At 49.1% G+C, this 27,767-nt stretch overlaps 1 long non-coding RNA gene across 1 annotated transcript in view; it reads left to right on the top strand.

The window, feature by feature from the left end:
- Nucleotides 1–14,729, top strand: part of LOC135901718 (uncharacterized) — a 39,611-nt gene extending 24,882 nt beyond the window's left edge. Inside the window, exon 4 of the long non-coding RNA XR_011509617.1 lies at nt 14,442–14,729. This is a non-coding gene — a long non-coding RNA (uncharacterized lncRNA). The remainder of the gene's footprint in view (nt 1–14,441) is intronic.
- The last annotated feature ends 13,038 nt before the right edge of the window (nt 14,730–27,767 follow it).

Here is a 27,767-nt window from a genome sequence, read left to right as displayed (position 1 = left end):
ATTATACTTCCTTATGTCAGCTGTCTTAAGCTTGTTGATTAACTTCGAAAATTCTGCCAGTTCTATCCTAGCTGTAGGGTTAGAGGCTTTCATACAGTGGCGTTTCTTGATCAGATCTTTCGTCTCCTGCGATAGTTTACTGGGATCCTGCCTAACGGAGTTACCACCGACTTCCATTGCACACTCCTTAACGATGCCCACAAGATAGTCGTTCATTGTTTCAACACTAAGGTCCTCTTCCTGAGTTAAAGCCGAATACCTGTTCTGTAGCTTGATCTGGAATTCCTCTATTTTCCCTCTTACCGCTAACTCATTGATCAGCTTCTTATGTACCAGCTTCTTCCGTTCCCTCCTCTAGTCTAGCAAAATTCAAGTTCTTACCATCCTATAGTCACTGCAGCTGCACATTGCTGAGCACCCCCACGTCTTGTATGATGCCAGGGTTGGCGTAGAGTACAAAGCCTATTTCATTACCAGTCTCGTCATTCGGGCTCCTCCTCATCCACTTACGGCTATCCAGCTTGCGGAAGAAGGTATTCTTTATCCGCATATTATTCTATTCTGCAAAGTCCACTAATAACTCTCCCCTGATATTCCTAGTGCCTGTGCCATATTCCCCCACTGACCTATCTCCAGACTGCTTCTTGCCTACCTTGGCATTGAAGTCGCCCATTAGTATAGTCTATTTTTTTTACTTTACCCATTGCCGATTCCACGCCTTCATAGAAGCTTTCGACTTCCTGTTTATCATGACCAGATGTAAGGGCGTAGACCTGTACAACCTTCAATTTGTACCTGTCATTAAGTTTCACAAGACCTGCTATGCTCTCGTTAATGCTATAAAATTCTTGTAAAACACGTTCTGGGGGGGCTAGTTGGTGCATAGCTTTCAATGGGTGAAGCGCCAATAGCGACGGCACACAAGAAAGAATACAGACAGGACAAGGCCCTTGTCTGGTCTGTATTCATTCTTGTGTGCTGCCGCTATTGGCGTTTCACCTATTGAATAGAATTCTGGTATGTTACCAGCTGTATTCTTATTAATCAGGAATGCGACTCCACTTGTCTCTCCGCTAAGCCCCGGTAGCACAGGAGATGCCCGCTTTTAGCACTGTATGTGGTTCATTTGTACTCCTAACTTCACTGAGCCCTATTATATCCCATTTACTTCCCTTTAATACCTCTGTGGGGATGTCGCCGTTAGCGAAGGACGAATCCCAACATAAAAACGCAATGCGTCTTTATTCGGCGAACGATGTCAGTGGACGGGCATACCAACGCTACGTTTGTCACAGTAGCGGGTGGTAGAAGGCGGATTTTCTCAGCCAGGCAGCCTGTTTTTTATAGCCACCGTCGGTGACGCATACCTCGGGTGACATGACGGTGGCGCTATACTTTATCGACCATGCAATCCAGCGCGCAGCTGTGGTATGCTTGGCCAGATGATAACATGGAAGGTGCGCAGAAATATGCGCAGAGTGTGTCGCCACAAACCCCCCCCCCCCCCCCCGCGGAGTGAAGAGCCCTCAGGGCTTGAAAACATCTGGGCAGCGTACGCGACATCCGCTGCGCGTAATGACGGAAGCAGGCTGCGTTGTTGGCGGTCGTGGATGGACGTCTGTGGGTGTACTGGTATTCGCTGGTTCGGCGGAATCGGTGTAGGCCGGCTTCAGCCGGTCGATAGAGACGCGGATGGTGTTCCCTTTAATGAGCAGGGTGAAGGTTTTGTCACGACGGATAATTGGGTAGGGTCCGCTGTAAGGTGGCTGTAAAGGCCGGCGGACGGTGTCGTCGTGGAGAAAAGTGTGAGCACGTTGCCAGATCCTCGAAGACGAAGGGCGCGGTCTTACAGTGGTGAGCTGCAGGTGACGGGCGGAGGGTAGCGATAGTGCGTCGGAGCCGGGCGATGAAATCGGTGGGATCTTACGTCGCGGTGGTAGATGGCGGTGCAGCGAGAAATTCGCCTGGGAGACGGAGAGGTTCCCCGTAGACGAGCTCTGCGTAGCCTGAATGTAGGGCTTAAAGGTGGCGCGAAGACCTAGGGTGACGGCTGGGATGGCTTCAGGCCAGGTTGAGTCCGGGTGGCACATGATGGCTGCTTTGAACTGTCGGTGGAAACGTTCGATCATCCCGTTGGCGCATGGGTGGTAGCTGGTGGTCCGCGAGCGTTCGAACCCGATGGTCAGCCCGAGCAGCCGGAAAAGGTGCGATTCGAACTGTCGTCCTTGGTCGGTGGTGACGCGGCGAGGGGGCCCGAAGCGGGCAATCCAGACGGCGAAGAAGGCCGAGGCGACGTCTTCCGCAGTGATTCCCTCGGGGGGCCATGCCTCACGCCATCGAGTGTACCGATCGATGGCGGTTGTAGTATAGTGTCGCCCCCTGTCAGATGTATGTGCCATCGCATATGTATGTTTTGTAGTTGTTGAGCTAGATGGCGCACCCCCTTCTGTCATGTGACGAACATTGGACCAATTGGGAGGTGTCATCTGGCTCATGAACCCTTTATTAGCAATAAACGGCCAAGCGTGGCCGAGTCTTCGTTCCGGTTTTCAACGGGAGCAGTTCGCTCCGCGTCTCCTTTACTGCGCCGGCGTTAGCCGAGCGTTTGCTGGTCGGGGCCCCCCGCTTGCCTGCCGCTGCCGACACAACATCATTGGCGACGAGGATGGGATTCCCGCAACGGTTCCGACCGAAGCCCCGGGAAACCAACGAGCTTCGTGAGTGAAGCGTCCCTTCCGTGTCTGCACGGCCGGCAAACGCCGCCGACGCACTTGGCGTCGCGAGGCTTCCGAGCCTAGGCCTACTCTCCCCCTTGCTCTTCCTTGCCTATTCCTGCGGCGAGCTCCGGCTTGCCTCCTGGACGCTACCCGGCATGGCATTTATGGCGAACCTTCCCGTTTTTCTTGAAGTGCCCGGCCCTCCGTTAATTCCCTGGTACCGCTGGAAAAAAATTTTTCAGGCCCACCTCGAAGCGGCCGGCGGCGGCGACTGGACGGACGCACGGCGAGCGTCTGCGCTCGTCAGCGCTCTCGGGCGTGAGGGCCAACGGAAGCACTTCGCAGCCGAGGAGCAGGAAGCAGCAAGGCAGTTAACCAGCGCAGCGTCAGCTTCAAGCGAAGCAGCAAGGCAGTCGGCCGACGCAGTCCGGGAGGCCATGAAGATGGCCGACTTTTTCCGAGGAGGCGCCAAGATGGCCGACGTCTTCCAAGAGGCCGCCGAGATTATCAACATTTTCCGCGAGGCTCCTCCGGGACCCGCAACGAAGCACAGGATGCAAAGGACCCTAATTTCGACCGCAGTACATGCGACCGGTGTGGCAGCACGAGGCATATTGCCACATACAGGAACTGTCCCGCAAGGAACCGGCGGTGCAACGCCTGCCACACGTTGGGCCATTTTGCGTCCGTATGCCGAAAAACCCGTACTGTTCAGCACGTCTCTTCCGCAGAGACGCTGTCTTCAACCTCCGCAGGACAGCCGTCCGCGTCTGTCTTGACGGTGAGCACTTTAGAAGCTAAAAAGGATTTACAAGTCCCGGTCATGGTTAACGACGTCGCCATGCAGCTGCTTGTGGACACAGGAGCGTCTGTCTCCTTGATGACTGCTGAAGATTTTGGGAAGCACTTTGGTCGACAGCACACACTGTCAAAAACAGCAGTGGACTTGAGGAATTTCTCCAGGCAACGCATCGACATTCAAGGCCTATTCCAAGCCACTGTCCAGTTTCTGCAAAGGTCGTGCTCAGTCACGTTCCATGTAACATCTACAGGAACATCACTGCTGGGTCTTGACGCCATCCAGCGCTTGGGTATACAAATCGACGGTACATCGCTGACATGCTGCCTGGCTACGCTTCCTCCAGTACAGTGCCCCACAGGTGTACCTCCGGGTTTTGATCACCTCTTCAGTGGCGAGTTGGGACTCGTCAAAAACTTCGTGCACCGAATACATCGACGGCAAGGTATGAAACCAGTGTCATCAAAGTTGCGCAGACTACCCCTGGCTCTCCGTGACCAGGTGACGAATGAACTGCGACGTCTCGAGGACTGTGACGTCATCGAGCGCGTCGAGGCGTCTGAATGGGTGTCTCCACTCGTCGTGGTGCGCAAAAAGGATGGAGCCATCCGGCTCTGTGTTGACCTACGGGAACCGAATAAGGCAATTGTCATTGATGGGTATCCTTCGCCGCACGTAGAAGAGTTATTGCAAATGTTTCATGGTGCCACATATTTTTCTAAGCTGGATCTAGCATCTGCTTACCACCAGCTGTTATTGGAAGAAGGTAGTAGAGATCTCACTACATTTATAACTCATGAAGGCTTATTCAGGTTCAAGCGTGTCTGTTTTGGCTTGGCATCTGCGCCAGCAGTGTTTCAGAAAATGATGTCACAAATCTTGCAGAGTTGTAAGAATGTTGTCTGTTACCTTGATGACATTTTGGTATGGGGTCGGACAAAACCTGAGCATGATGCCAATTTAAGAGAAGTCTTGCTTTGCATTTCAAACAGTGGTATGAAACTGAATGAAAAATGTGTCTTCTCTGTGAGAGAACTGACTTTTCTGGGCCATAAAATTTCAGCTGAAGGCATTTCGCCTACAGAGAGCAAGGTAAAAGCAATCCTGAATGCGCCTGCTCCTACAGATATTAAGTCATTGCAATCCTTCTTAGGATTAGCTGGTTACTATGCCAAGTTCATTGATCATTATGCAGAACTTGTAGAACCACTTCGCCTCATGCTCAGGCAAGGGCAAAATTTTGCTTGGTCTGATGATGCACAACGTAGCTTCAATCAGTTGAAAGCTCGTCTTACATGTTCCCCTGTCATTAAGATTTTCAACCCTGAATTGCCTGTGGTAGTCACGACTGATGCATCTGATGTTGGTGTTGGTGCTGTGTTACAGCAACCGTATGGTTCTAAGCTAGAAACTGTAGCTTTTGCATCTAGGACATTGTCTGTAGCTGAACGAAAGTATTCTATAGGAGAGCGTGAAGCGCTAGCATGTCTGTTCGCATGTGAAAAATGGCATGTGTACCTCTGGGGTAGACGGTTCACTCTTCGAACTGACCATCAAGCAGTAGTTGCATTACTGTCCGCTGGCGACTCAGGTCGTCGACCTCTTCGCATTTCAAGATGGTCAGCCAGGCTCCTGTATTACAACTTTCAGATTGAATATTGCAAAGGATCAGAAAACCTAGTCGCTGATGCCTTGTCTAGACTTCCTGTAAAGGATTCGCAGAATGTAGTTCAGGAGGAAGAAGTAGTATCCTTGGTCACATCAGTCGTTGACAAGGAAACAGTGCAACTTGCAACGAGTACAGATGAGACGCTTCAGAAGGTCTGTAAATGCCTAGCAGAAGGTTGGCCTTCTAAGAAAAACATAGACAATGCTTTAATAGCTTACTTTCATGTGAATGAAGAATTGTCGTTTGTAGATGGATTACTCATGCGTGGTGATCGTGTGGTAATACCCAGTGTCCTCATACCTACATTTCTACAGCTGGCACATGAAAATCATCAGGGCATAGTACGTACTAAGCAGCTTCTTCGTGAACGCTATTGGTGGCCCCAGATGGATAGCACTGTGGAACAGTATGTAAAGCATTGTCATGTATGTAAGCTGGCAGACAAGTCTGCAAAGCCTCATGTAGCTCCATTGCAACCAGTTGAATGGCCGAGCGGGCCTTGGCAGAAATTGGGAATGGACATCATTGGCCCATTAAACACGTCCTACCCTAGGTATCTAGTCACCCTTGTTGACTACTACTCAAAGTGGCCAGAAGTACTTGGTACTAATTCCATCTCCACAGATGATGTCATTAAGCTTCTTGACTGGGCTTTCAGCCGTGAAGGGTTGCCAGACTCTATAGTTACAGACAATGGTCCACAGTTTGTTTCAAAACAATTCCAAGATTACCTAAAGGAAAAAGGAATCGCTCATTTTTTCTCCTCCAACTATTATCCTCAGGGTAATGGTCAAATAGAAAGGTTCAACCGAGTCATTAAGGAACACCTGCAGGTAGCCAGGCTTGAAGGTCGAGATGCTTCGAAAAGCATTTCAGAATTCTTGGGCTCTTACAGGATCACACCACATGCTACAACGGGTCTCTCCCCAGCTTTCCTACTTCATGGTCGTCAACCTCGTTCAAAGATAGATATTAGCAACTTCAGGTTGCGTAAGCACATAACGGTTCAGGACAGTTCTCTTCCGCAAGTTCGCGAGAGAGTCTCGCAGAAACAGCGGCAAACTAAACAGTATGTAGACAAACGTAGAGGTGCTCAGGCAACTCGTATCAAGGTGGGAGACACCGTCAAAGTAAAACTTGCCAAGAAAGGATTTTTTAAGTACAGTACGCCTCGTACAGTTAAGGCCCAGGTAGGACCATCCTCTTTTGTACTCAGTGATGGGAAGACGTGGAATGCGTCTAAGTTAACCACAGTAGTCGGTAATTCAAACCATAGTACATTGTCCACGACTGACAAAGATTTTTTGTACTCGTATTCAAACCTGGATAGTCATTCAGATGACTCGTCTGGCGTGACATCGTCCCTTCATAGGCACCGCTTAAGTAGTGCATCTGACTGTATCGCTTCCGGGTCTACACAGTCAGCAATAGTTTCAGATTCCGTGGGGGAATCGGTAGTATCCCAGGACTTGTTGGGACTTCGTGAGGAGCGTCCTGGGCAACCCTCTCCAGCTTCGAACGACAACCACATTCAACTTTTCAACCAGGGGGAGGGAAATAGTAGTGGGACGACTGGGTCTTTAAAGTCGACCGAAACGCGTCGCAACCCCCAAAGTTCTTCTGAGGTACGCACGCGTCCTCATCGTGTAAAAAAACGGCCTCCGCGGCTTGATGATTATGTTTCCTGAATGCAGAGCGTTTTGCCGTCTTCGAAATGCCACGGCTAGGGGCCTCGCTGTGACATTTGGGAGGCAGTTCACATTTTTTCGTTCACACAGGTAAAATGTGTTCCTTGTTGCGGTACAGTGAGTTTTGTGCCGTGTTCCTTGTTGAACTTTGTTTCAGTGACTGCCTGTTTTTTTAGTGCCCAAGACTGGTGCGTGTGTATGTGAACTTGGGCGGGGACGGATTGAATTTTTTGTGGACTTAAGTGCGTGCTTTGTGTGCAACTGGTGCGCGTGTGTGAACATGGGGGGAATGAACTGAAATCTTCTTTGGACTTAAGTGCGCGTCGTGTGTGCGCGTTTCACTGTATGTTACTTTGTTTCCAGGGGGGGATGATGTAGTATAGTGTCGCCCCCTGTCAGATGTATGTGCCATCGCATATGTATGTTTTGTAGTTGTTGAGCTAGATGGCGCACCCCCTTCTGTCATGTGACGAACATTGGACCAATTGGGAGGTGTCATCTCGCTCATGAACCCTTTATTAGCAATAAACGGCCAAGCGTGGCCGAGTCTTCGTTCCGGTTTTCAACGGGAGCAGTTCGCTCCGCGTCTCCTTTACTGCGCCGGCGTTAGCCGAGCGTTTGCTGGTCGGGGCCCCCCGCTTGCCTGCCGCTGCCGACACAACAGCGGTGAGGCAGTAGCGATAGCGTCGAGCTGGAGGCAAGGGCCCTATGATATCAAGGTGGACGTGTTGAAACCGACCAGAGGTATGGGGGAATGCGCCGAGTGGTGAAGTGACATGCCTGGTCACTTTAGCGCGCTGGCATTCAATGCAGGAGCGCGCCCAAGTGCGGCAATCCCGCTGCATGGAGGGCCAGACATAGCGGTCAGCCACGAGGCGTGCAGAGGCGCCTATGCCGGGATGGCTGATTATGCAGCTGGGTAAAGAGGCCACGGTGATGGGAAAGGGGCACGTAAGGCCTGCTTCGTGCTGTTGACATGTCGCAGTAGATAGTCTTTGTCGATTCAGGTATGGGGACTTGCTGCAGTTGTAGCGAGGACCCGCCCTTAAGAAGCTCCTGCAGTTCAGCGTCCGTAGTCTGAGCCTCGGCGAGGGCATCAGCTGTTATCTGTGAAGGGCTAATAGCTGCCACACGTGAAAGCGCGTCGGCGACCACGTTGTCCTTCCCGCTGACATGTTGGATGTTGGTGGTGAACTGGGCGATGAACGAGAGCTGGTTCTGCTGAACCGGTGGGAGTTTGTCGCGGCGCTGAGAGAAGGCGTAGGTCAGAGGTTTATGGTCGGTGTAGATAGTGCAGTGTTGTGCTTCAAGAATGTGGCAAAAGTGCTGAACTGCTTCGTATATCGCCAGAAGTTCTCTGTAGCAAGTTGGCGAACTCGACGGCGCGGGGGTCGTGGTTTCGTCGGTGGAACTGGCCGCAGAAGGGGTCGTTTTGCGAGCCGAGAGTTTCTTGGAGAAGAACGCTAAGGGATGCCAGTTGTTGTCCACGTGCTGCATAAGGACGGCGTCTACGGCGATGCTAGAGGCGTCCGTGAAGAGCCCCAAGGGAGCGTCTGGCACAGGATGGGAGAGAAGTGTGGCGGTGCAAAGGGCAGCTTTGCATTTTTCAAAAAGTTCTGTTAAAGGCGGTGTCCACGTGATGGGTTCTTTTCCTCGTAGACCAGCCAAGGCACCATGGAGGGGAGCCTGGTACTCGGCTGCGTGTGGCAAGAAACGCCTGTAAAAGTTCAGCATGCCGAGGAAACGGCGAAGGTCTTTAGCGGTGGTTGGTTGAGGGTAATTTTGCATGTCTGAGATGCGTTCAGGTAAGGGTCGAGTTCCCTATGATGAAACTTCATGGCCGAGGAATTTGACGACTGAAGCGCCGAGCGTGCTCTTTGGGACACTGACGAGAAGGCCGTGGTCCTCGAGGCGTTGGAAAAGGAGACGAAGGTGCCTGTGGTGTTCGTCGGCGTTGCGGGAAAAGACCAATATGTCATCAAGATAGACGAAGCAGAAGTCGAGGCCACGGACGACTTCGTCGATGAAGCGTTGAAAGGTTTGTCCAGCGTTCCTCAGGCCAAAGCTCATGAAGGGAAACTCGAACAAGCCGAAAGGAGTAATGATTGCAGTTTTCAGGACGTCGTCCGGATTGACGGGTATCTGCGTGTAGGCCTTGACCAAGTCTAGCATGGAAAAAACGCGGCAGCCGGAAATGCGATGTGCGAAGTTCTTTATGTGGTGAACGGGGTACCTGTCCGGAATTGTGCGGGCGTTGAGGGCACGGTAGTCCCCACAGGGCCGCCAGCCTTCGGTCTTCTTGGGGACGAGGTGAAGTGGTGAGGCCCATGGGCCGTCGGAGGGGCGGGCGATTCCCTCCTGGAGCATGGCTTCGAACTCTGCTTTGGCTATGCGCATGCGGTCCGGGGCAAGGCGACGGGCGCGACAGAAAACCGGGGGCCCTGGGGTGGTCCGGATGTAGTGCAAGGTGGTATGCTGCACGTCACGTGGCAACCCGCTGGGGCGCGTCAAACCGGGGAATTCGGCGAGGATGGCGTGGTACGGTGAATTATGTTCGACGCTGAGTACTTTGATGCTTGGCTGGTGGGTGGTCGTTCGCTGTCCTGGCGCAGAACGTCTCGTTGTCGCGTCGATGAGACGGTCGTGGCGGCAGTCCGGAAGGAGGTTGTAGTGCGCCAAAAAGTCTGAGCCGATGATTGGCTCTGTGACGTCGGTGATGACAAAATTCCAATGAAGGTCACGGCGTAGGTTTTTCAGCTGGACGTGCAGGCGGAGCGAGCTGTAAGTTTTGATAGTGGACCGGTTTGCCGCGGTGAGCTCGAAAGACGTAGAAGGACGGGGACCTTGAAGGTGGGCTCGCGGGTAGCAGCAAATGTCGGAACCGCTGTCGACAAGGAACCGCTGCTTTGTAATTTGGTCGGTGACGAAGATGCGACGGCCTCCAGGTTGGCAGCTCGCAGCCGTGGCTACGAGCTGCCGTTGGCGTTTCCCTGATTTCTAACGGAGCAGGGCGGTCGACATTGCCGTGCTCTGTCCCCGAAGCGTCTATGTAACACCGGTCGTCGTCACCAGGCTGCTGCGATGGGGTAGTGTTCTGGCCACGGCTTTGCGAGTGGCGCATCGGGAAGTGTTGATCCAGGCGTCGTTGAATGGAGCCGAGCTGTCGGTTGATATCGTCGATACGCCGCGCAAGCTCTATGGTGTTCGGCGGTGCGGCGACAGCCTGGACGGTGGGCGATAACGGCGGCAAAGAGACCTCAATGACGCGGGCAGCGATCCCGGCGAGTTGGTCCAGAGGTAGCGTAAGCTGAGCCTGCAGAATTGCCTGGACGTGCGGTGGAAGTCGTTGAAGCCAAAGTGCTCGCAGTAAGGAATACTTGACTTCCATGTTGCCCGCGAGAGCACGCATGTGGCGGAGGAGCTGCGAAGGCTTACGCTCGGCAAGTTCTGCGGACTGAAGTTGTCGCACCTTCTGGTCGTCCGAGAGTGACAGGTGGCGAATGAGTTCCGTCTTGAGGTGTTCGTAAAGGTTAACCGTTGGTGGATTGGCAAGGATATCCCGGACCTCGCTGGCGTAGTGGGCATCGAGGTGGGCGACGACATAGTCGTAGCGGGTCCGGTCTTGTGTGATGTGCGCAAGAGAGAACTGGGCCTCGACTTGGGTGAACCATACCTCGGGCGAGTCGGCCCAAAACGGCGGAAGCTTGACAGCGACACGCCAGACGCCGTGCGGGGCAGCGTGCGGGATGTCGTCTGCCGGGGTTGTGGCGTCCTCGGCGGAACCGGCAGGATGCTGCTGCACGGAACCATTGAGCTGGTCGTGCCGTTCCTGAAGCTGTTGCTCTTGCCTCTGGATCACCTATTGCTGCGTGTGAAGCTATCTGTTGAGGAGTTCCAGCTGTCGTTGAAGGGCGTCTTGTTCGTCCATGGCGATGCGTTGTTGTTCGTTGTCCGGGTCACCAGATGTGGGGATGTCGCCGTTAGCGGAGGACGAATCCCAACATAAAAACGCAACGCGTCTTTATTCGGCGAACGATGTCAGTGGACGGGCATACCAACGCTACGTTTGTCACAGTAGCGGGTGGTAGAAGGCGGCTTTTCTCAGCCAGGCAGCCTGTTTTTATAGCCACCGTCGGTGACGCATACCTCGGGTGACATGGCGGTGGCGCTATACTTTATCGACCATGCAATCCAGCGTGCAGCTGTGGTATGCTTGGCCAGATGATAAGATGGAAGGTGCGCAGAAATATGCGCAGAGTGTGTCGCCACACCTCCATTAGCACTGCTAGACTCGCCTCACCGGATAACATTCTAGCGATAAACGTAGCCTGGTTCAGACTCCGTGATGCAGACGCGTGCTACTTTGTCGCCATCTAGTAGCACCGTAGCCACACTACGCTTTTCTTCATGCTTTCGCCACACCCTTTTCCGCTTTCAACTTCATGGTTACGCTGCACCCTCCTCTCCACATTCAAACTCCAACTCTTCTCTCTCGCCGCTGTTTTCATGCCCGTCTCCCTGCCGCGTTCTCTTATCTTTCACTGTGCTCGTTCGCTCGGTTTGGGCTAATTCGCGCTCAAACCGCCCATGGCCGCACGCCGCACCGCAAGCGAACGGTTCGCCAGTAATGGCTGACGCGACGTCACGAGAGGCGGTCGTGAACTTTCGCCGCCGTGCGGCGACCGCATAAACATTTCGCTGGTTCGAAATGAAGCTAAGCGTGAGGCCTAGACCGTTATAGGCTGCAGCGGCGGTTTGTTTTTTGTGTGGTTTATTGTCACCATTGCAAGAGCTATTCAGTACCTGCAAAGCTATTTCTCTAACACAACAAGCAGCCGTACTCTTCCTGACTTCTTCAGTCCGTGCAATTGCCAAAGGAAACAGACGGATGTGTGTTGTGTTTTCGCGAGGGCCGGAAGGAATGAAGCCCGCGATTTCGTGTTTTGCCGTTTTTTGCATGTGGATTACAAACGCGAAGGCTCTCGCCTACACCTGAATTCTAGGCATGACACAAGTTCAGTGCGCGGCAAAATGAAAAGATTGCGATCGCCATCCTCAGCATATGGTGTGCGTAGGTGTTGTGTGTGCGGGCTTCATCGATACCAAGATTGCAAGCTTGTGCAGTACTGGTTTGTGTTTCAGAAGTGATGGCACGATGTGTAGCGATGAGCTTCATTACCGCCTCATCGCAGTCATTCGTAATGTGCTGTTTGTGTCTTGCTTCGTTTGAGCTGTTTTGCAGACTGCGGTGCGCATTGGCGACCGCGAACACGTACAAAGCGTTCGAGCGCTAGGGTTCTTACTTTTACGAAGCGTAAGTGTACTGTGATGTGTACGTGCAATGTGTCGCAGTGGTGCTAGGCGTATAAGTGTTCGTTGCAATATGCATATGTTCTGAAGTGAACCGTGCATAAGCGTTGCGGGCGAGTTTTGGTTCCGGCCCTTTCTGCCTCGTTCACGTATCTGTTGTGTTCTTCAGAAGTTATTTCTGTGCTATGAAGGCGTTTTGAATCAATGAGGGCAATATAAGGAACAGCTTAAAAGTTACATGAGTACATGCGCACTGTCGTGAAATGTGGGCGCGCTTATATGAAGTGTTCTCACGAACGCAAATTTCGGGCACTTCATTTTTGTCATGGGGACATTGGTCTGAACAGCAGAAATCCTGAGGCGTATTTCTAGAGTAAGCAAAGTATACAGTCTTATACTGAGGGATGGGAGCACCTTGCATGGGCGAGACACACAGCTGCTTGTTTCTTGTTAATATCTGAGTACACACTGTTAGTGTCATTTCGCAACGTTTGCAGTGCAAGGCCAGATTGCTGCCAGGGGTCCCTGAAAGTGATGATGCATGCTCTCTTGTTCAAACATTGAGGCATCTTCCTGTTTGCTCTATGTATTGTTTTCCACAGGACAGGAGGATGGCGTACACTACTCCTTTGACACAATCGCAGTACTTGCTCTGATGTGTGATCCGGCATTGTGGTTCCTTTTTTTGCTTGTTCACTCGCGCGCACATACTTTTCCCCTTGTTTGGTGCTGAGTACACTACTCGGATACCGTGTCTTTTACCAATCTTGATGAGATTGTAGGTCAGTCCATGCACATATGTAATTTTTGCACAATTGTTTTTGACATCCACAACTTCAGGTCCGCTTTTTCTTTCTTGTTTTCTTTTAATCTTCTGTACGAGGCCTTCAGCTATGCTGCCTAGCATTGACACGGCAGCTTTTTCCCTGCATTTTTCAGCCTACTTAACTGCAGCTGAAAACTTTGTTTATTTTGATGCTCGAATGATTTCTTTAGTGCTGAACTAAACGCTGCACTCGCTATTGCCCATTTTACAGTCTTGAAATGGCTTGACATGAAGGGCATGACATGAAGTAAAATGTCGAGGAACTGCGGTGGGCTGTGGTTCGGAAGCTCATAAGGGAAGCTCAGCTCTGGCCACGTTGATCGAAAGGACTCTAGTATGGTGTCCTTAGGTTGTTGGTAACCAGTTGCATTCTCTTTCAATAGATGAAGCGCCAATAGTGATGGCACACTAGGAAGGACAAAGGCAGGACAAGGCACTACTTGCAACTATAAGTGAAGTGAGTCCACAATGGCGTATTTACCTTCTCCCGCCATCCTCGCCTCAGTGGAAAGGGCACCCTATTTAGCGATAGATTTAGCTTGCCGGTAACAGGACACATAAATAAATCGAGACTAAACGTGTACATGCGCAATGGGCCAGTCATATCACTGCTTCAATCCGTTACGTTATTAAGCTCCTTTCTATGTGCACTGGTGAGAATGGCCAATAGCTTCGTAGCCGATGTTCTACCAGTTACCAACACTTGTGAATGGTTATCGGCCGGGCACTATTCCTGCGCATCAAAAATGGTCCCAAAGTATCGGCGCGCACCGTTGCTATTATTGTTGAGGACGGCAATCGACGTACACGACCACTCACAAACAAATTACAACCATCCGCGGCCACCTGAGACAACCTTCGCCCAGCGCAGCAGAAAAGAAAATATACTGCACGCCCGGAGCGGTAAAGCGAACCAGATGAAGGCACAAAAAAAAAACTCACGGCATAGTCACGTGGAAGGCTGGTAATTTCCTATCGGAAAATTCAGCAGGGTGGGTACTGGTAATAATAATGTGCATAATGTAAATCATAAGGGCATGATGGAAATCATGGTGAAAACAGTGGGCCCAAGCTCACAATATGAATATTAGTGACAAAGCGTGCATCAGTGAACCATCTATCACTCTTCATGAGAAGGAAGTCCGTTACCTGAGTCACTTTCGATTATGCTTCAATTTGTCACAGTTGCCTCGACGCATCTCTGTGTCCTGTACATGTCATGGTTATCAAAGGGCACCTATATATATGCTGGACATATCTTCAATAAAATATCAGTTGACAGTCAGCGCCGTGTTGTCATTTTATTTCTTCTGTTGTCCTTGTCTTGGGTGCACTGTTACAAACGTTATCATGAATCCCAACCAACTAGCCCAACTTGCCGTTCTGACACGACACCGCTCGGCACACCATGCTGATCCACGTATCATTCCAGGTGCTGCTATGCCTCCTTTGTCCTCCCGTGCACTTTACCGGACCCGTTACGATTGCCGACGCCATCTTCTGTCAACGCAACTGAACTCGTCACCACCAACCAACCCTTCTTCGCCACCTTCTCTACTGGAAATCCAGTTCCAGCGCGCATGGAAGTGCCCGTCTGGCAACACCCTGCCTCACCTACGTCACTTGTCAAAGGACCGCACTAAGCACTACATAACCGGGACTGGAATGGCGCCTAAATGGAGCACGACACCGCTCGGCACACCATGCTGATCCACGTACCGTTCCAGGTTTGTCACCTCGGCAACTCAAAGGATTTTCGTAGTAGTGACCACTTTCTCAATGTGGTGTCTCGCATTTTCACATAAATTGGCCCTTTGTGATTTGTTTACCTAGTGACATGATGGCTTTTGAACTGCTTTCCGAAATTATGCTGTTATTGTCAGGTGATGTCGAGTTGAATCCAGGCCCACTTAATGCTACCGCCCTAACCCCTTTGTTAGAGGCAATTCGAGCAGAAATCGTAGAAATACGAGCATTTCAAGCAAACAACTCAGATTCGCAACGATATTGGAGCCCTAAAAACTGCAAGAATAGATACTAGTCACAGGGTGCGACGAAATAACCTACCATTCTTAGTATTAGACGACTCTGTCAGTGAGTAATAGAAGGAGTAGTGACATGATGGCTTTTGAACTGCTTTCAGAACTGCATGTGCATGTGCAATGTGCAATGTGTAGCCGAGCGCGTACTGGGAGCGGCCAAACTACAAGACAGAAAAGTAAGACAACTGGTTCCCGGCGCGTGCGGATGACATGCCGGAACGCATTGAGAACCACAATGAGATGGCACACGCAGATTCGCGAGCGCTAACCAACCGCGCCCCGGCGTCGGACCATCTGATGTGGTTCGGAACCAAGAACCCCATGGCGGACTACAACGAAACCACGAAGGCCCACCGCCTGGCTAGCAGGACTCTCCCATTCCGCACCAGAGACTGAGTCGAGTGGACGCGGTACTACTGAGAGAGCTCCACACCGGATCACTACCGAGCCCAGGACTGGTGCATCGCATGTACACCGAGACATATCCGAGCGATAAGCGCAGAATCTGCCGGAGGGAGACGGCAGTTTACACGCACATCTCGTGGGACTGCGTTAAAAATACGGAAGACGCAAAATAAAGAACTATCTCCCCGCGGCTCGAGGCAGCCGCGAACAGGTACGACCGAGACGAAAGCTCTGGGCGGTCCAGCAGGTCCTCGGGGCGCTCCAACGGCAGGGACCCGGCGAGCCGGCAACGGCGAGCGGAGACCCACAACGAGTAACGGCGACTTCGTAGATGACTTAGTCCTCGTAGGGGCGCGCGAGCGCCAACTGCAGGCACAAATAAAGATGGCTCGAATCCAATCCAATCAAATCTGATTTCCTCCACAGAAAATCACAAAGAAGAGCAGAAGAAGAACACAGTAAAAGCAGAAGAAGAAGAACGCAGCAGAAGAAGAAGAACACAGTAAAGAGAAAGAGGACGAACTAGCTAGCTTGGCAGGCATAGTTTAGCTGGAGCAGGAAATCCTTCCGGCTTTCTCGACAGAAAATCAAAAAGAGTACAGGCACTGTGTTGCCACCCGGAACACACTGCAGAGAAAGAGGATGAAGTAGTTAGCTCTGGAGGCGTAAAAATGCCGGAGGAGCAGATAGTTCCGTTTTCCTCGACAGAAAACTAGAAAAAGTAGCAGGCGCTGTGGTTCGACGCGGAACGCCGTGCGGTGAAAGAGGGTGAACTAGGTCGAGAGGCGTAATTAGGCCTGTGCAGGAAATCCTTCCGATTTCCGCGACAGCAAATCAGATAGTATAGCAGGTGCTATGTGGGGACGCGGAACACAGTGCCGATAAAGAGGACGAAGTAGCTAGTTCGGGAGGCATAGTTTAGGTGCAGGAGGAAATCCTTCCAGTTTCCTCGACAGTAAATCAGAAAGGGTAGCAGGTGCTGTGTTGCCACGCGGAACACAGTGCAGAGAAAGAGGATGAAGTAGGTAGCTCGGGAGGCGTTTTTTCATTTCAGTTATTTTACCCTCAAGGTATATAGTACATTATAGAGGGGAGGGGCTAAGAGAATACAAAGTAAACATCGGTAAAGGTAACTGAAACAAAATAAATAACAGCAGTAATAATTCCAAATTTTTAGTTGACATCCGATGTTAAGAAGCAGAGGTGCAAAAGATACAAATACAAATGCGGTGCACACAATGGTAAAGAGGTTCAAAAAACATATGTATAGTAGATTTACAAAATGCATTGGACGCTTTTTGATCATGATGCTGATGAAAACGCTGCAATGGAGAAAGATACATAAACGTAGGCAAGACAAATGGTAAGTATACTACAAAAGTTCATTCGCTAACTGTCAATGCTTACAAAAAGAAGTCTGTTGCTGCAAAAAAATCTTGGATATGCATGACCTGCAAAGCGTCGACATGAGGCGCCAATTCCTCGGAAATGCAGTATGAGACGTCAGCAAAGAAGTTCACCACAGAGCTCGCGGCAATTCATCGCAAGCTTACTGAGCTGCTAACATCAAATCAAAGGTTGACGCTTTGTTCCAAATTAAAGCAACTATTGATAACATTGAGAAATCTATGAAAGTTTTGGCCAGTAAATATGACGAAGTTCTCACTCAGATGACACGGCAGTCCGCAGACAACTCAGGCCTAAGAAAGCGGGTTGTGAAGCTTGAGGCCCACGCTAAAGAAACAGACGTGGAAAAACTTCAGCGTGAGTTGAATGAGCTAGATCAGTACAGCAGGCGCCTAAATCTTGAAGTGAATGGCTTGGCCCATCACGAAAATGAGAACCTTCTGGTAAAGATCAACCAACTGGCGACTGGTCTTGGGCTTCTACAGCTTTCTGAGTCTGACATTGAAGCCGCCCACAGACTAGCTTCAAGAAACGAGAGGAAGGGAGACAAGCCCAGTAGTGTGATGGCGAGGTTTTCATCTCGTCAGACTAAAGAAAAATGGCTTGCAAAGAAAGGGGAATTGAAGAAAGGAAAGTCAGCTACATTCTTCAGTGAAAACCTCACGGCCTGCAATAAGAAGCTTTCCTGGGAAATAAAAAATAGGTCTCTTGATGATAAGTACGATTTCGCATGGCACAAGAATGGCAAACATTTCGTGCGCCGCAGCAGGATTGATAGCGTGATTAAAATTGCAACAATGCATGGTCTAGAAAAAATACGCGAAAATGAAAGACACCTAATCGCAAAAAGTGATCACGTTCTCTTCACAAACATAACAACCTACTATGACGCTGAGGCCTTCCAGAAAGTTGCTTCACGCCAGAGTAAACAGTTATCACTGATTCACCTTAATGCGCAAAGTCTTCAAAAGAAAAAGAAAGAATAACCAGTTTGATTTCTTAGCTTTCACTGAAACGTGGTCTACTGATAACCATGATACCGTGCCATTTACGAACAATTGTGCATCAATATATAGGGAAAACCAAAGGGGTGGTGGTGTGTCTATTTATGTTCATGATTTCATGACAGCGTTAAACACAATATTGTCGAAGGATATTACTGTAATATCCTCTCACTTTGAATCTGTCATGATAAAATGTCCAAGCCTTTTAGTAGTTGCTATATATAGACCCCCTTCTGGAACTGTATCTGATTTGCTTAATTTAATGCATGAAATGCTTGAGTACTGTGAACAGAATGGCGCACGCGTAATTGTTACAGGAGATTTCAACATAGATATGCTATCACCACGCAACAAGGAAATTTTCTTGACCGATTGCTCTCTTTTGGCTGTGAAAACACAATTCATGTACCTGCAAGGATAACACAGTTAACTGAAACTGCCCTGGATATATGTTCAGTAACTACAAGAATGAGATATGCACAGGGTTCCTAACACCTGGAGTCAGCGATCACCTGCCGATTTTTGCATTTTTTCCGTGGTGCGTAAAAGAACAAAATCCAGCAAATCCTACACAGCGTAAAAAAAATTAACCAAGAAACAATAAAGCATTTCCAGAATGTTGTAGCTGATACTGATTGGCGCTGCATTTCCAATAATACTGACCCTTTGAATGCCTACGACATATTCATAACAAAGTTAATAGACCATTATAATTTAGCTTTGCCGATTATTGCGCAAAAAATAGACAACATGGCAAGAAAACCATGGATAGACGCTTCACTTTTGAAAAGGATGGAAGCAAGAGATAAGCTATTCACTAAATTCATAATAACAAAGTGCTTAGATTACTTGGTTGAATTTAAGCAGGTCAGAAATAAGATAGGATCTGACATTAAAAAGGCGCGAATTAGCTACTACGAAAAAATGTTTGCAAACATAGTCATTATGATCAGAAAGCCATTTGGAACGTTGTGAACGATCTTGATGAAACGGGCTGAGATGAAACGGGCTGAGTGGTTTTGTATAGCTTCCAGCGTATGTATTAGAGTTGTATGCCAGGGATCCCATATTGATGAAGCATACTCAAGTTGCGAGCGAACGTAAGTGGTATACAGTAATTGTTTTATTAGTGATGGTGCACGAGAAAAGTTTCGGCGCAGGTACCCTAAAGTGCGGTTAGCTTTGGACACTGTAACATCATTGTGCAATTTCCAAGAAAAATTGTTAGTTATGGTCACTCCTAAATAACGATACGAGGTCACACATTCCAGTGGAATATTTGTTAGAGAAGAATTAGGAGAACTAGAGTTAGTACGAGAAACCCTCATAGTTTTGCACTTCTTAATGTTAAGTTGCATTTTCCACGTGCTGCACCAATCAGTTGTTTTATTAAAGTGAGTTTGTAGAGCTGTTACATCACAGTCACTGGAAATTTTGTGGTATATGACACAATCGTCTGCAAATAAACATATCTTTGATGAAATATTTCTAGGTACGTCATTAATATATGTAAGAAACAAAAGTGGGCCCAGGACAGATCCTTGAGGGACGCCTGAGCAGATAGGGACTAAAGGGGAATTAGAATCATTAGCAGAAGCAAACTGATGCGCGATGTAAGAAGGCTACAGATCCAATTAAGAAGTGTAGGGTCCATGTTAAAAATGCTTAGCTTGTGTAAGAGTAGAACATGACAGACCTTGTCAAATGCCTTAGCGAAATACAAAAGGTTACTGCCCATCGTGAAGCCTACGTCAAAATTAGAGAGTGTAAATTGTTTGTAAATGTTAGAAGCTGTGTTTCGCAAGAGACGTTTTTTCTAAACTCATGCTGGTGAGGAGTAAGGAAATTATTGTCGTCAAGGAAGTTAATCAGATGCATGTAGATTACATAAAGAGAAAATCAGACATCCACCCGTCGTAGCAAGTGCTACAAAAGAAACCCATACGACATATTGTAATGTATGCTTTGTAGTAATTGCTACGAACTGGTGCATCTCTGATTTTCCCTTTATTAACTTCTCTCGACCTTGCGGGTTTCCGCAGAACTACTACGTCATGTAGATTACATGTTCCATAATTTTACAAAGTGCTCAGATAAGAGAAATTGGTCTATAATTAAATGGATTATGAGTGTCACATGATTTGTGTATGGGAATGATTTTTCCGGTTTTCCAATCTAGCGGAAGCATGCCAGAGTTATGTAATAATAATATTCTTTATTTCCATTAGGATGATGCAGGAGGTTGTGGGTAAAAGCTGCTCATAAACGGCCGCTTGACAAAGGCCCACAGCCCCCTTCTACAATTCAACAACAGCGAAGTAGGAAAAGACACACACATGTGGGCTCGGTAGCTGTGCCATGACGCGGCTTAACCCACTTCTGTTCACCATGCACGATTTCGTTTGCGCTATCTCGTGCGTGCTGTTCCCCGTTCTTCTGGGCCCGGTATCAGCCATCCACGTGAACTACCCTTTCCCTGCTAGCCTCGTCACCGTGGACAACTGGCGCCTACTTACAGCGTTGGCCACTGTAGTTTCTGCGGCGTTGGAACCTGGAAACTGGACGCTCGAAGAGGAATGCAAGGTCACACCGTCATCGACTTCATCAGGCACACTGCGTATAAATCAACCCCGCAAGCAGGGTGCGCTCTGTGGGCTCAATGACTGCGCCATGACACGGCTTAAACCACTTCTGTTCACCAAGCAGGTCAGTAACCAGTGTCGCCTTTTCGCTAAAAAATAGAGCAATATATGCCTTATCCAGCTACCGAGCCCTCAGTTCTGTGTTTGTATCATGTCTGATGGTATTAACAGTGTTAGTTCTTTGCTACTTGTGTTATCCGGAGACATTGACACTAACCCAGGACCCCCTACCCTAAATGAGATACTAAATGAACTAAAAAGCTTGTCTTCCGGTCAAGCCCAGCTCATTGGAGACGTGCAGAGCCTAAAGAGCCAGCTCTCAAGCACCGATAAAACCATTTCCGAACTAGGGAAAAGAATCGACAGTTTAGAATCGTACTACCACCAGCTTCAAATGCTCCGAACGGAGTTAGACACCGTTGCAACCACCACCTCCGGACTACTCGACAAATCTCGGTATTGGAAACTCGGCTGGACGGCATGCAAAACCGCTCCCGACGAAACAACTTGTTGTTTTACGTCATAGCGGGACGACACGCCAGCCGAGACAAACGCTCATTCTGAGGAGCTAATCACTGCGTTTTGCAGGGACCATTTCGATGTAGCCACTGAATCTAAGGTGCTAGAGCGTGCCCACCGTCTTGGTCGCCGCTTGCGAGACCGGTGCCGCCCCATAAGAATAAAATTTACCTCTTTTACAACCAAAGAAACTGTTCTCGCTAATGACTCTCAACTCAAAAATACACATTTTAGCATTGGGGAAGATTTGTCGCCTAACGTTCGGAACGCACGGAAGCACCTTCTCGCTTCTGTTAAAGAAAAATCTCGTCCTTTTCTTTTACGATATAAAACATTATTTATGGGCTCCAAACGCTACGTATTCGACGATGCAACCGAAAGTGTCGAAGAAAAATCGTAGCTACCCCCTCTCCATCTCAAATCATTAAATGGTTCCGTTCCTGGTCACAAAGCTATTCTCAGTTTTTCGATTATTTTCACAAACATTCGCAGCTTTGTTTCTAAACGCCACCACGTGTCAAGCCTTTTATCTTCATCCAGTAGCAATTTACTTATTCTAGCTGAAACGTGGTTGACCTCTGACGTCACCGATGGCGAAGTTTTATCCGACTGGCCCAACTTTAATCTTTTTAGAAGGGATCGTCTCGGCACATGTGGTGGGGGCGTCCTCTTTGCTGTAAACAAACAGCTTTCCTGCTCTGTTATCAAAATATCCTCCTACCTTGAAATATGGTTAATCTATTGTTCCGCACCACAGTCGGCGCTCTTAAGTGTTTGCTACAGGCCTCCTACACACACTCCAGATTTTCACGCGAACTTCATATTTTACCCAGGCTTTCTACTAAATACCCTAATACTCGCATCGTTCTCTTTAGAGATTTTAACTTTCCGGATGTCGATTGGATGACCCTAACTTGCGAAAGAAGCTAACGAATTTCTTGACGTTTGCCTAAACTTTAATCTTAATCAGCTGATATCACAACCTACACGATTCACTTCCAATACTGCCAATATTCTTCACATAATCTTAACAACAGATCAAGGGAGCCTGTCTTCTATAACATTTCAAAAAGAAATAAGTGACCACAAAGTAATTCATGCTAATTTTGCCTTTCTTCCCGAAATACGTCAAGCTTGCAGGAAAACAATTCGACTATATGACAAGGGGAACTACGGGGCAATCATTACTGAACGTAATGCCTTTTTTCTATCGTTTCAAGACGGTTCTTGGGAACGACCTATTAACGAAAACTGGGCACTCTTCCAAAACAAAATGAAGCGATTAGCTGATGACTTCATCCCTAAGGTAACTTTCCGTCCCACCCGCCAAAAACCTTGGCTTACTAAGTAATTAAAATCGCTTGAAAACAAGAAGAAATGTCTTTTTCATGTCGCCAAGTCTAGAAACAGTGTTCGCGCATGGGACAAATACAACATTGCAGAAAAGGCATACTTAACAGAAGTGCGCAACGCTAAATACCAATTCTTTCACACTGAACTACCAAAAATTCTTGCTGATTCACCCAAACGTTTCTGGCAAATTCTAAACCCACATGACAACCCTCCTGTTATCCTTACTAATCAATCTGGTCAAGAAGCAAGTTGTTCAGAAAATGCCAGTATATTTAATATAGCCTTTTTGTCTCTCTTTACAATTGAACCTAACCCTACTGAAACAGAACTGTATTCCGCTAGTTTACCTGAAATGCCACCCATAAGCATTAGTTTGTCTGGTATCCTGTCCCTAATTGAAAAAAATGAAATTGTCATCTTCTACTGGTACGGACGAAATAAATTCCAAGCCCTTAAAAAACACTAAGCACATATCTGCCGAATTTTTAGTATTACTGTTTTCCCATTCAGTCTCCTCAGGAATTCTCCCTTACGGCTGGAAGTGTAGGAAGGTCATTCCAGTTCACAAAGCAGGCAACAGAGAGAGAGAGAGTAAAACTTTATTAATATAAATAAAACAAGGCACGATGGTTGGAGCCCCTATTCCAGGGCCCCACTGGCACGAGCGGCTCGCTGGGCTTGGTCCAGAAGAGCCAACTGGCTCTCCCGACCCTCGTCCGCAAGCCATGCCTCCCACTGCCTATTCCTCATTAGTGGATGTTCGTGTAATATGGGACTGTCTATGTGCGGAGGCCTCCTGGGACACTCCCATGTGATGTGTTTTAGTGTGGGTGTGTCTGTGCACCACGGGCACTCGTCAGTGAACCTCGTGGGGTGTATTCTGTGTAAGTGGTGCAGGTTGGGGTATGTATTCGTCTGAATACGACGCCAGTCCCTCTCCTGTTGGCTGTTTAAATCGGAGTGAGGATGTCCAAAACGTCTCCGCTCCTGCCTTTGCTGCAGGAGGATGTCACGAGAATTCGGTGGAAGGTCATCGCTAGGCCATGCCGTTGCTCGGACGTTCAAACCTCGAGCAATACGGTCTGCCCTAGCGTTTCCTGCCAGACGCTCGTGTGCCGGACACCAGACAATAGTGTGGTGCCCCTCCAGTTGAGTGCCTAAAATTTTGATTACTGATTTGGGTGCCGTTCCTTGCAAAAACAGGCGGCAAGCCGCTTGTGAATCGGATAATATGACAGCCGAATTGGTTTGACGCTCGGCGTCCTGAATGGCCAAGGCGATGGCTGCAGCCTCTGCCACGCATGCCGAGGCGGTTTTGAAGGATGCCGTTGTTATGTTGTTGTTGCATGTAGAAACTATGCTGAAAGTGTCTGAGCTGGCTCGACTGGCATCCGTATAATACACCCCCGGTCCCATGCCGAAACGTTTGTGAAGGGTCTTTACCCTTGCTCTGCGTCGTCCGGGATGGTACTTGGGGTGCATGTTTTTGGGAATTGGGGCCACCGCGATGTGCGATCGAACATTGCGGTCTATCTGTGCCGTTTCCTCTCCGCAATACTGGGGTCTCAGGGGAAAGCCTAACCTCGCCAATACTTCCCTGCCCTGAGTTGAAGAACAAAGTCGTTCTTTCTGGGCATATAACGTCGCGACTGCGTACTCGTCAAAAGTATTGTGCAGGCCCAGTCCCTCGAATCTCTCTGTGCTAGCGCATTCCGGAAGACCAAGGGCGGCTTTGAAGGCTTTTCTTATTATTGCGTTTGCCTGTTTATTCTCTTGGTTTGTCAAGGCCTGATATGGAAGGGCGTATGTGAGTCGGCTAATTACGAATGCGTGAACCAGGCTGATGGTCTCTCCCTCAGTTAGGCTGTCTCTGCTTTTTGCCACTCTCCTTATCATTCTGGCCACGTTTCCTGTGACCGCCTTTAGTTTTTGTAGGGTGTGAGATGTTCCAGCATTCTGCTGTATCCACATCCCCAATATTCGGAGTGTCTCCACTTCACGAATCGGCACCCCGTCGAGAGTCAGAGTGAGCGGGACCCAGTCCTTCTTTCTTGCGTATTTCGCACGCACCCGAATGAATTCCGATTTTTCGGGTGCGCATACCATGTCCGCCGCCCTCGCGTATTCCACGACTGCGTCTATGGCCTTTTGAAGGGTTTCTTGCTTGTCCCCGTAGGACCCCTGGTGAGCCCAGAACGTAATATCATCGGCATATATCGCACAACCGAGATTCGGGTGTTTATCTAGCTCCAGGGCTAGCTTTCTCATCCCTACATTGAAAAGCAGTGGAGAGAGTATAGCTCCCTGAGGGGTACCTCTGTCGGGACAGTTGAAGGTGTCGGACCTCGTGGAGCCTAATCCGATTGTGGCCGTGCGGTGGCTGAGGAACGAGCGCACGTAGTTATAAATTCGCGTTCCGCAGTTCACCGCTTCCAGTCCCTCCAGAATAGCGTTGTGGGAGATGCTGTCGAAGGCCTTTTTGATGTCCAATGCCAATACAAATTTATCTTCCGACCCTCTGTTGGGGTGCAGGACCTCGTGTTTTAGTAGTAGAAAAACGTCCTGCGCTGACACGTGGGGTCGGAAACCGAACATGTTGGAGGGGAACATGTTGTTTAGCTCTATGTGGTTCGAGAGCCGGACCTGCACAACCTTTTCAAAGAGTTTCCCCGCGCACGACGTTAGGGAGATGGGTCGAAGGTTGTTGATGTTACGAGGCTTACCTGGTTTTGGAATAAGAATAATTTTTGCTTCCTTCCATTCTTTCGGAAGGACGCCGTCCTCTGTCCAGACCGTGTCGTTAAAGAATTTGGTCAAGCTTTTTAGCGTGTCATCACTTAGATTGCGAATCATTGCGTTCGTGACCTGATCTACCCCTGGGGTCGTGTTTTTCTTGAAGGAGTGTGCCGCTGCGTAAACCTCTTCAAAGGTTATGGGGGCGTCCAGTTCCGGTTGGTCCTGACCTTCGTAAACGGGTTTGGTGGATTGCCCGGTCGGTACAGTTCCTACGTATATCTCTTTAATTTTGTCTATCATGTCAGCTTCCCGGCCTTCAAACTCGTTTTCAAGTAGCTTGAGTGTGCGATTCGCGACTGTTTTTGTTCCTCCCGGGTCAATCATACTTCGAAGAATGCGCCATGTTTTCTTTGTAGTCAACGTGCCCCGAAGCGAGTCACTGAACTGACGCCAATTGCTGTCGCTTAACTTTTGTGCGTATTCGTTAGCTTCCTGCGCTAGCTGAGCTATCCGTGTCCGGAGTTTGCGATTAAGCTTCTGCCTTTTCCACCTTTTTGTGAGGCCTCTCCGGGCTTCCCAGAGATGCAAGAGGTGACGATCCACGGCTGGAGCCTCCGTTGTCGTTTCAAATGTTTTTGTGACCCTAGAGTGAATAACTCGGATCCGCTCGGCCCATTCTCCTACGTCTGTTATGCTGCCGATTGTTTCCTGTTTTTCCCGAAATTTGGTCCAGTCGGATAGCCTTGCCTTGCCAATAGCTCTTCGAATCCTGGCTGCATTAACCGATATGCTTAAGATATAGTGATCGCTTCCTAGGTTTTCACCTAGGTTCGTCCATCGCGTCTCACTTTCGTTGTTGGTGAACGTGAGGTCGGGGGAAGTGTCGTGGGACACGCTGTTCCCGATTCGCGTTGGGAGATCTGGTTGAGTTAGCTGGAAAACTCCGTAGCGCTCTACAACGTCTGCTAACAATATGCCCTTGGGATTGTCTCTATTGTAGCCCCAGTTTGAGTGTTGCGCGTTAAAGTCGCCTAATAATATTAATTTGTCCCTACCTTGAGCGAGTCGCACCGCGGTGGCCACCACGTTTTCAAAGTCCGCCTGTTTTTCTCTGGGAGAACTGTAAACGTTGACAATAATTGTTTTAGGTTTGCCCCTTTTCTGCGGCCAAATCGTGATTATCTGATGCTGAATAGGTTCCCGAAAAGAATAATTTACGCTAATCGTGACATCCTTCTTGGCAAAGGTGGCTACTTGAGGGTAGTCAGGGTGAGCATAAAGCTCGTACCCTTTGAGTTTTGGATTTTGTTTCCCTATTTCCTGAATACAGATAACGTCGGGAGGGATTGGCGCCGATTCTATGTAGTGCGTGAAATTAGCCAATTTAGTCCGTAGCGTGCAGCAATTCCATTGCCAGATTTCAATGTGTCCGGTCTTTGTGTTGTTTGCCATATTATCCATGGATATTACTGTCGCTATCAGTGTGCTCTATAGCTTTCGGTGTCCTGGTAGGAGCTCCCGGACTTTGACTGACCCTCTTTCGGGGGACAGCCGCGGCTTTTGTTTGCACATCCTCTACCATTCGTTTGAGTTTGTGTAGCTCTGCAAACATTAGTTGCATGTTTTGTGCTAACTGTTCCAGCGTTAACGAATGAGCGCTGGAGGCGGTACTTTGTTGCAGTGATGTCTGCGGTGGTGATTTGGAAGTGTGGTCTGCAATTGGTGTGGGTTGCTGTGATGTGCTGTTGTTTGCCATGCGCTTAAAAGCTTCAAACTCGGCTCGTAGCTCGGCTAAACTGTTTCGAAGTATTTTGTTTTCTTCTACTATTTTCTTGTACTCTGGGTTTTCTGTGATTGGTGTAGGTGTATTCTTAGGATTGGCAGTGGGAGATGCGACTTGCGCCCAGCTCACCTGATTATTTTGTGGGGTGCTGCATGCCAGTAGGATCCCTGGTGACTTGCTTCTTGGGGCCTCTTTCTTTTTCGTCTGATCTTGCTGCTGAGGCACCTTGGGTCGGGATGCCGAACGTCTCCTCTGGCCCGGCTGCCCGGAACAAGATCGGCTCCTCGACGGCGAGCGGGTTCTGGAGCGGCTGCGACGATCCATGGCCGGAAGGAACTCCAGCTCGGAGTCCTCGTCTTCGGTGGCGAACCACCGTAGCTGGGTCTTCGTTGGTTTCTTTGGCCGTGGTCTTGATATCTGCCTGACTGGCTTTAGTCTTTTGGGACATCGGCGGTCACCCGTTGGATGATCACTCCCACAAATGGCGCATTTGGGGGTGCACGTGTGTCCATCGGCAGGCTCCCGCACCCCGCACGAGCGGCACACATGCGCGTCGGGCTGTGGACATACGTCGGTGCGGTGTCCCACGGTGCCACAGGTACGGCAGAATTGTACCGCATTTCGGTAGGGTGTGCAGAGTTTCTCTCCCCCGAAGTAATAAACACACCTTGGCACTCGGCTGCCGTAGAAGGTGAGCATTAGAAGGTGAGCTATAACATTTCAAAAAGAAATAAGTGACCACAAAGTAATTCATGCTAATTTTGCCTTTCTTCCCGAAATACGTCAAGCTTGCAGGAAAACAATTCGACTATATGACAAGGGGAACTACGGGGCAATCATTACTGAACGTAATGCCTTTTTTCTATC

Source organism: Dermacentor albipictus, unplaced genomic scaffold (assembly GCF_038994185.2).
Source record: "Dermacentor albipictus isolate Rhodes 1998 colony unplaced genomic scaffold, USDA_Dalb.pri_finalv2 scaffold_16, whole genome shotgun sequence".
NCBI lineage: Eukaryota > Metazoa > Arthropoda > Arachnida > Ixodida > Ixodidae > Dermacentor > Dermacentor albipictus.
The sequence above is the reverse complement of the archived record's forward strand: the minus strand, read 5'-3'. Positions and strand labels throughout refer to the sequence as shown.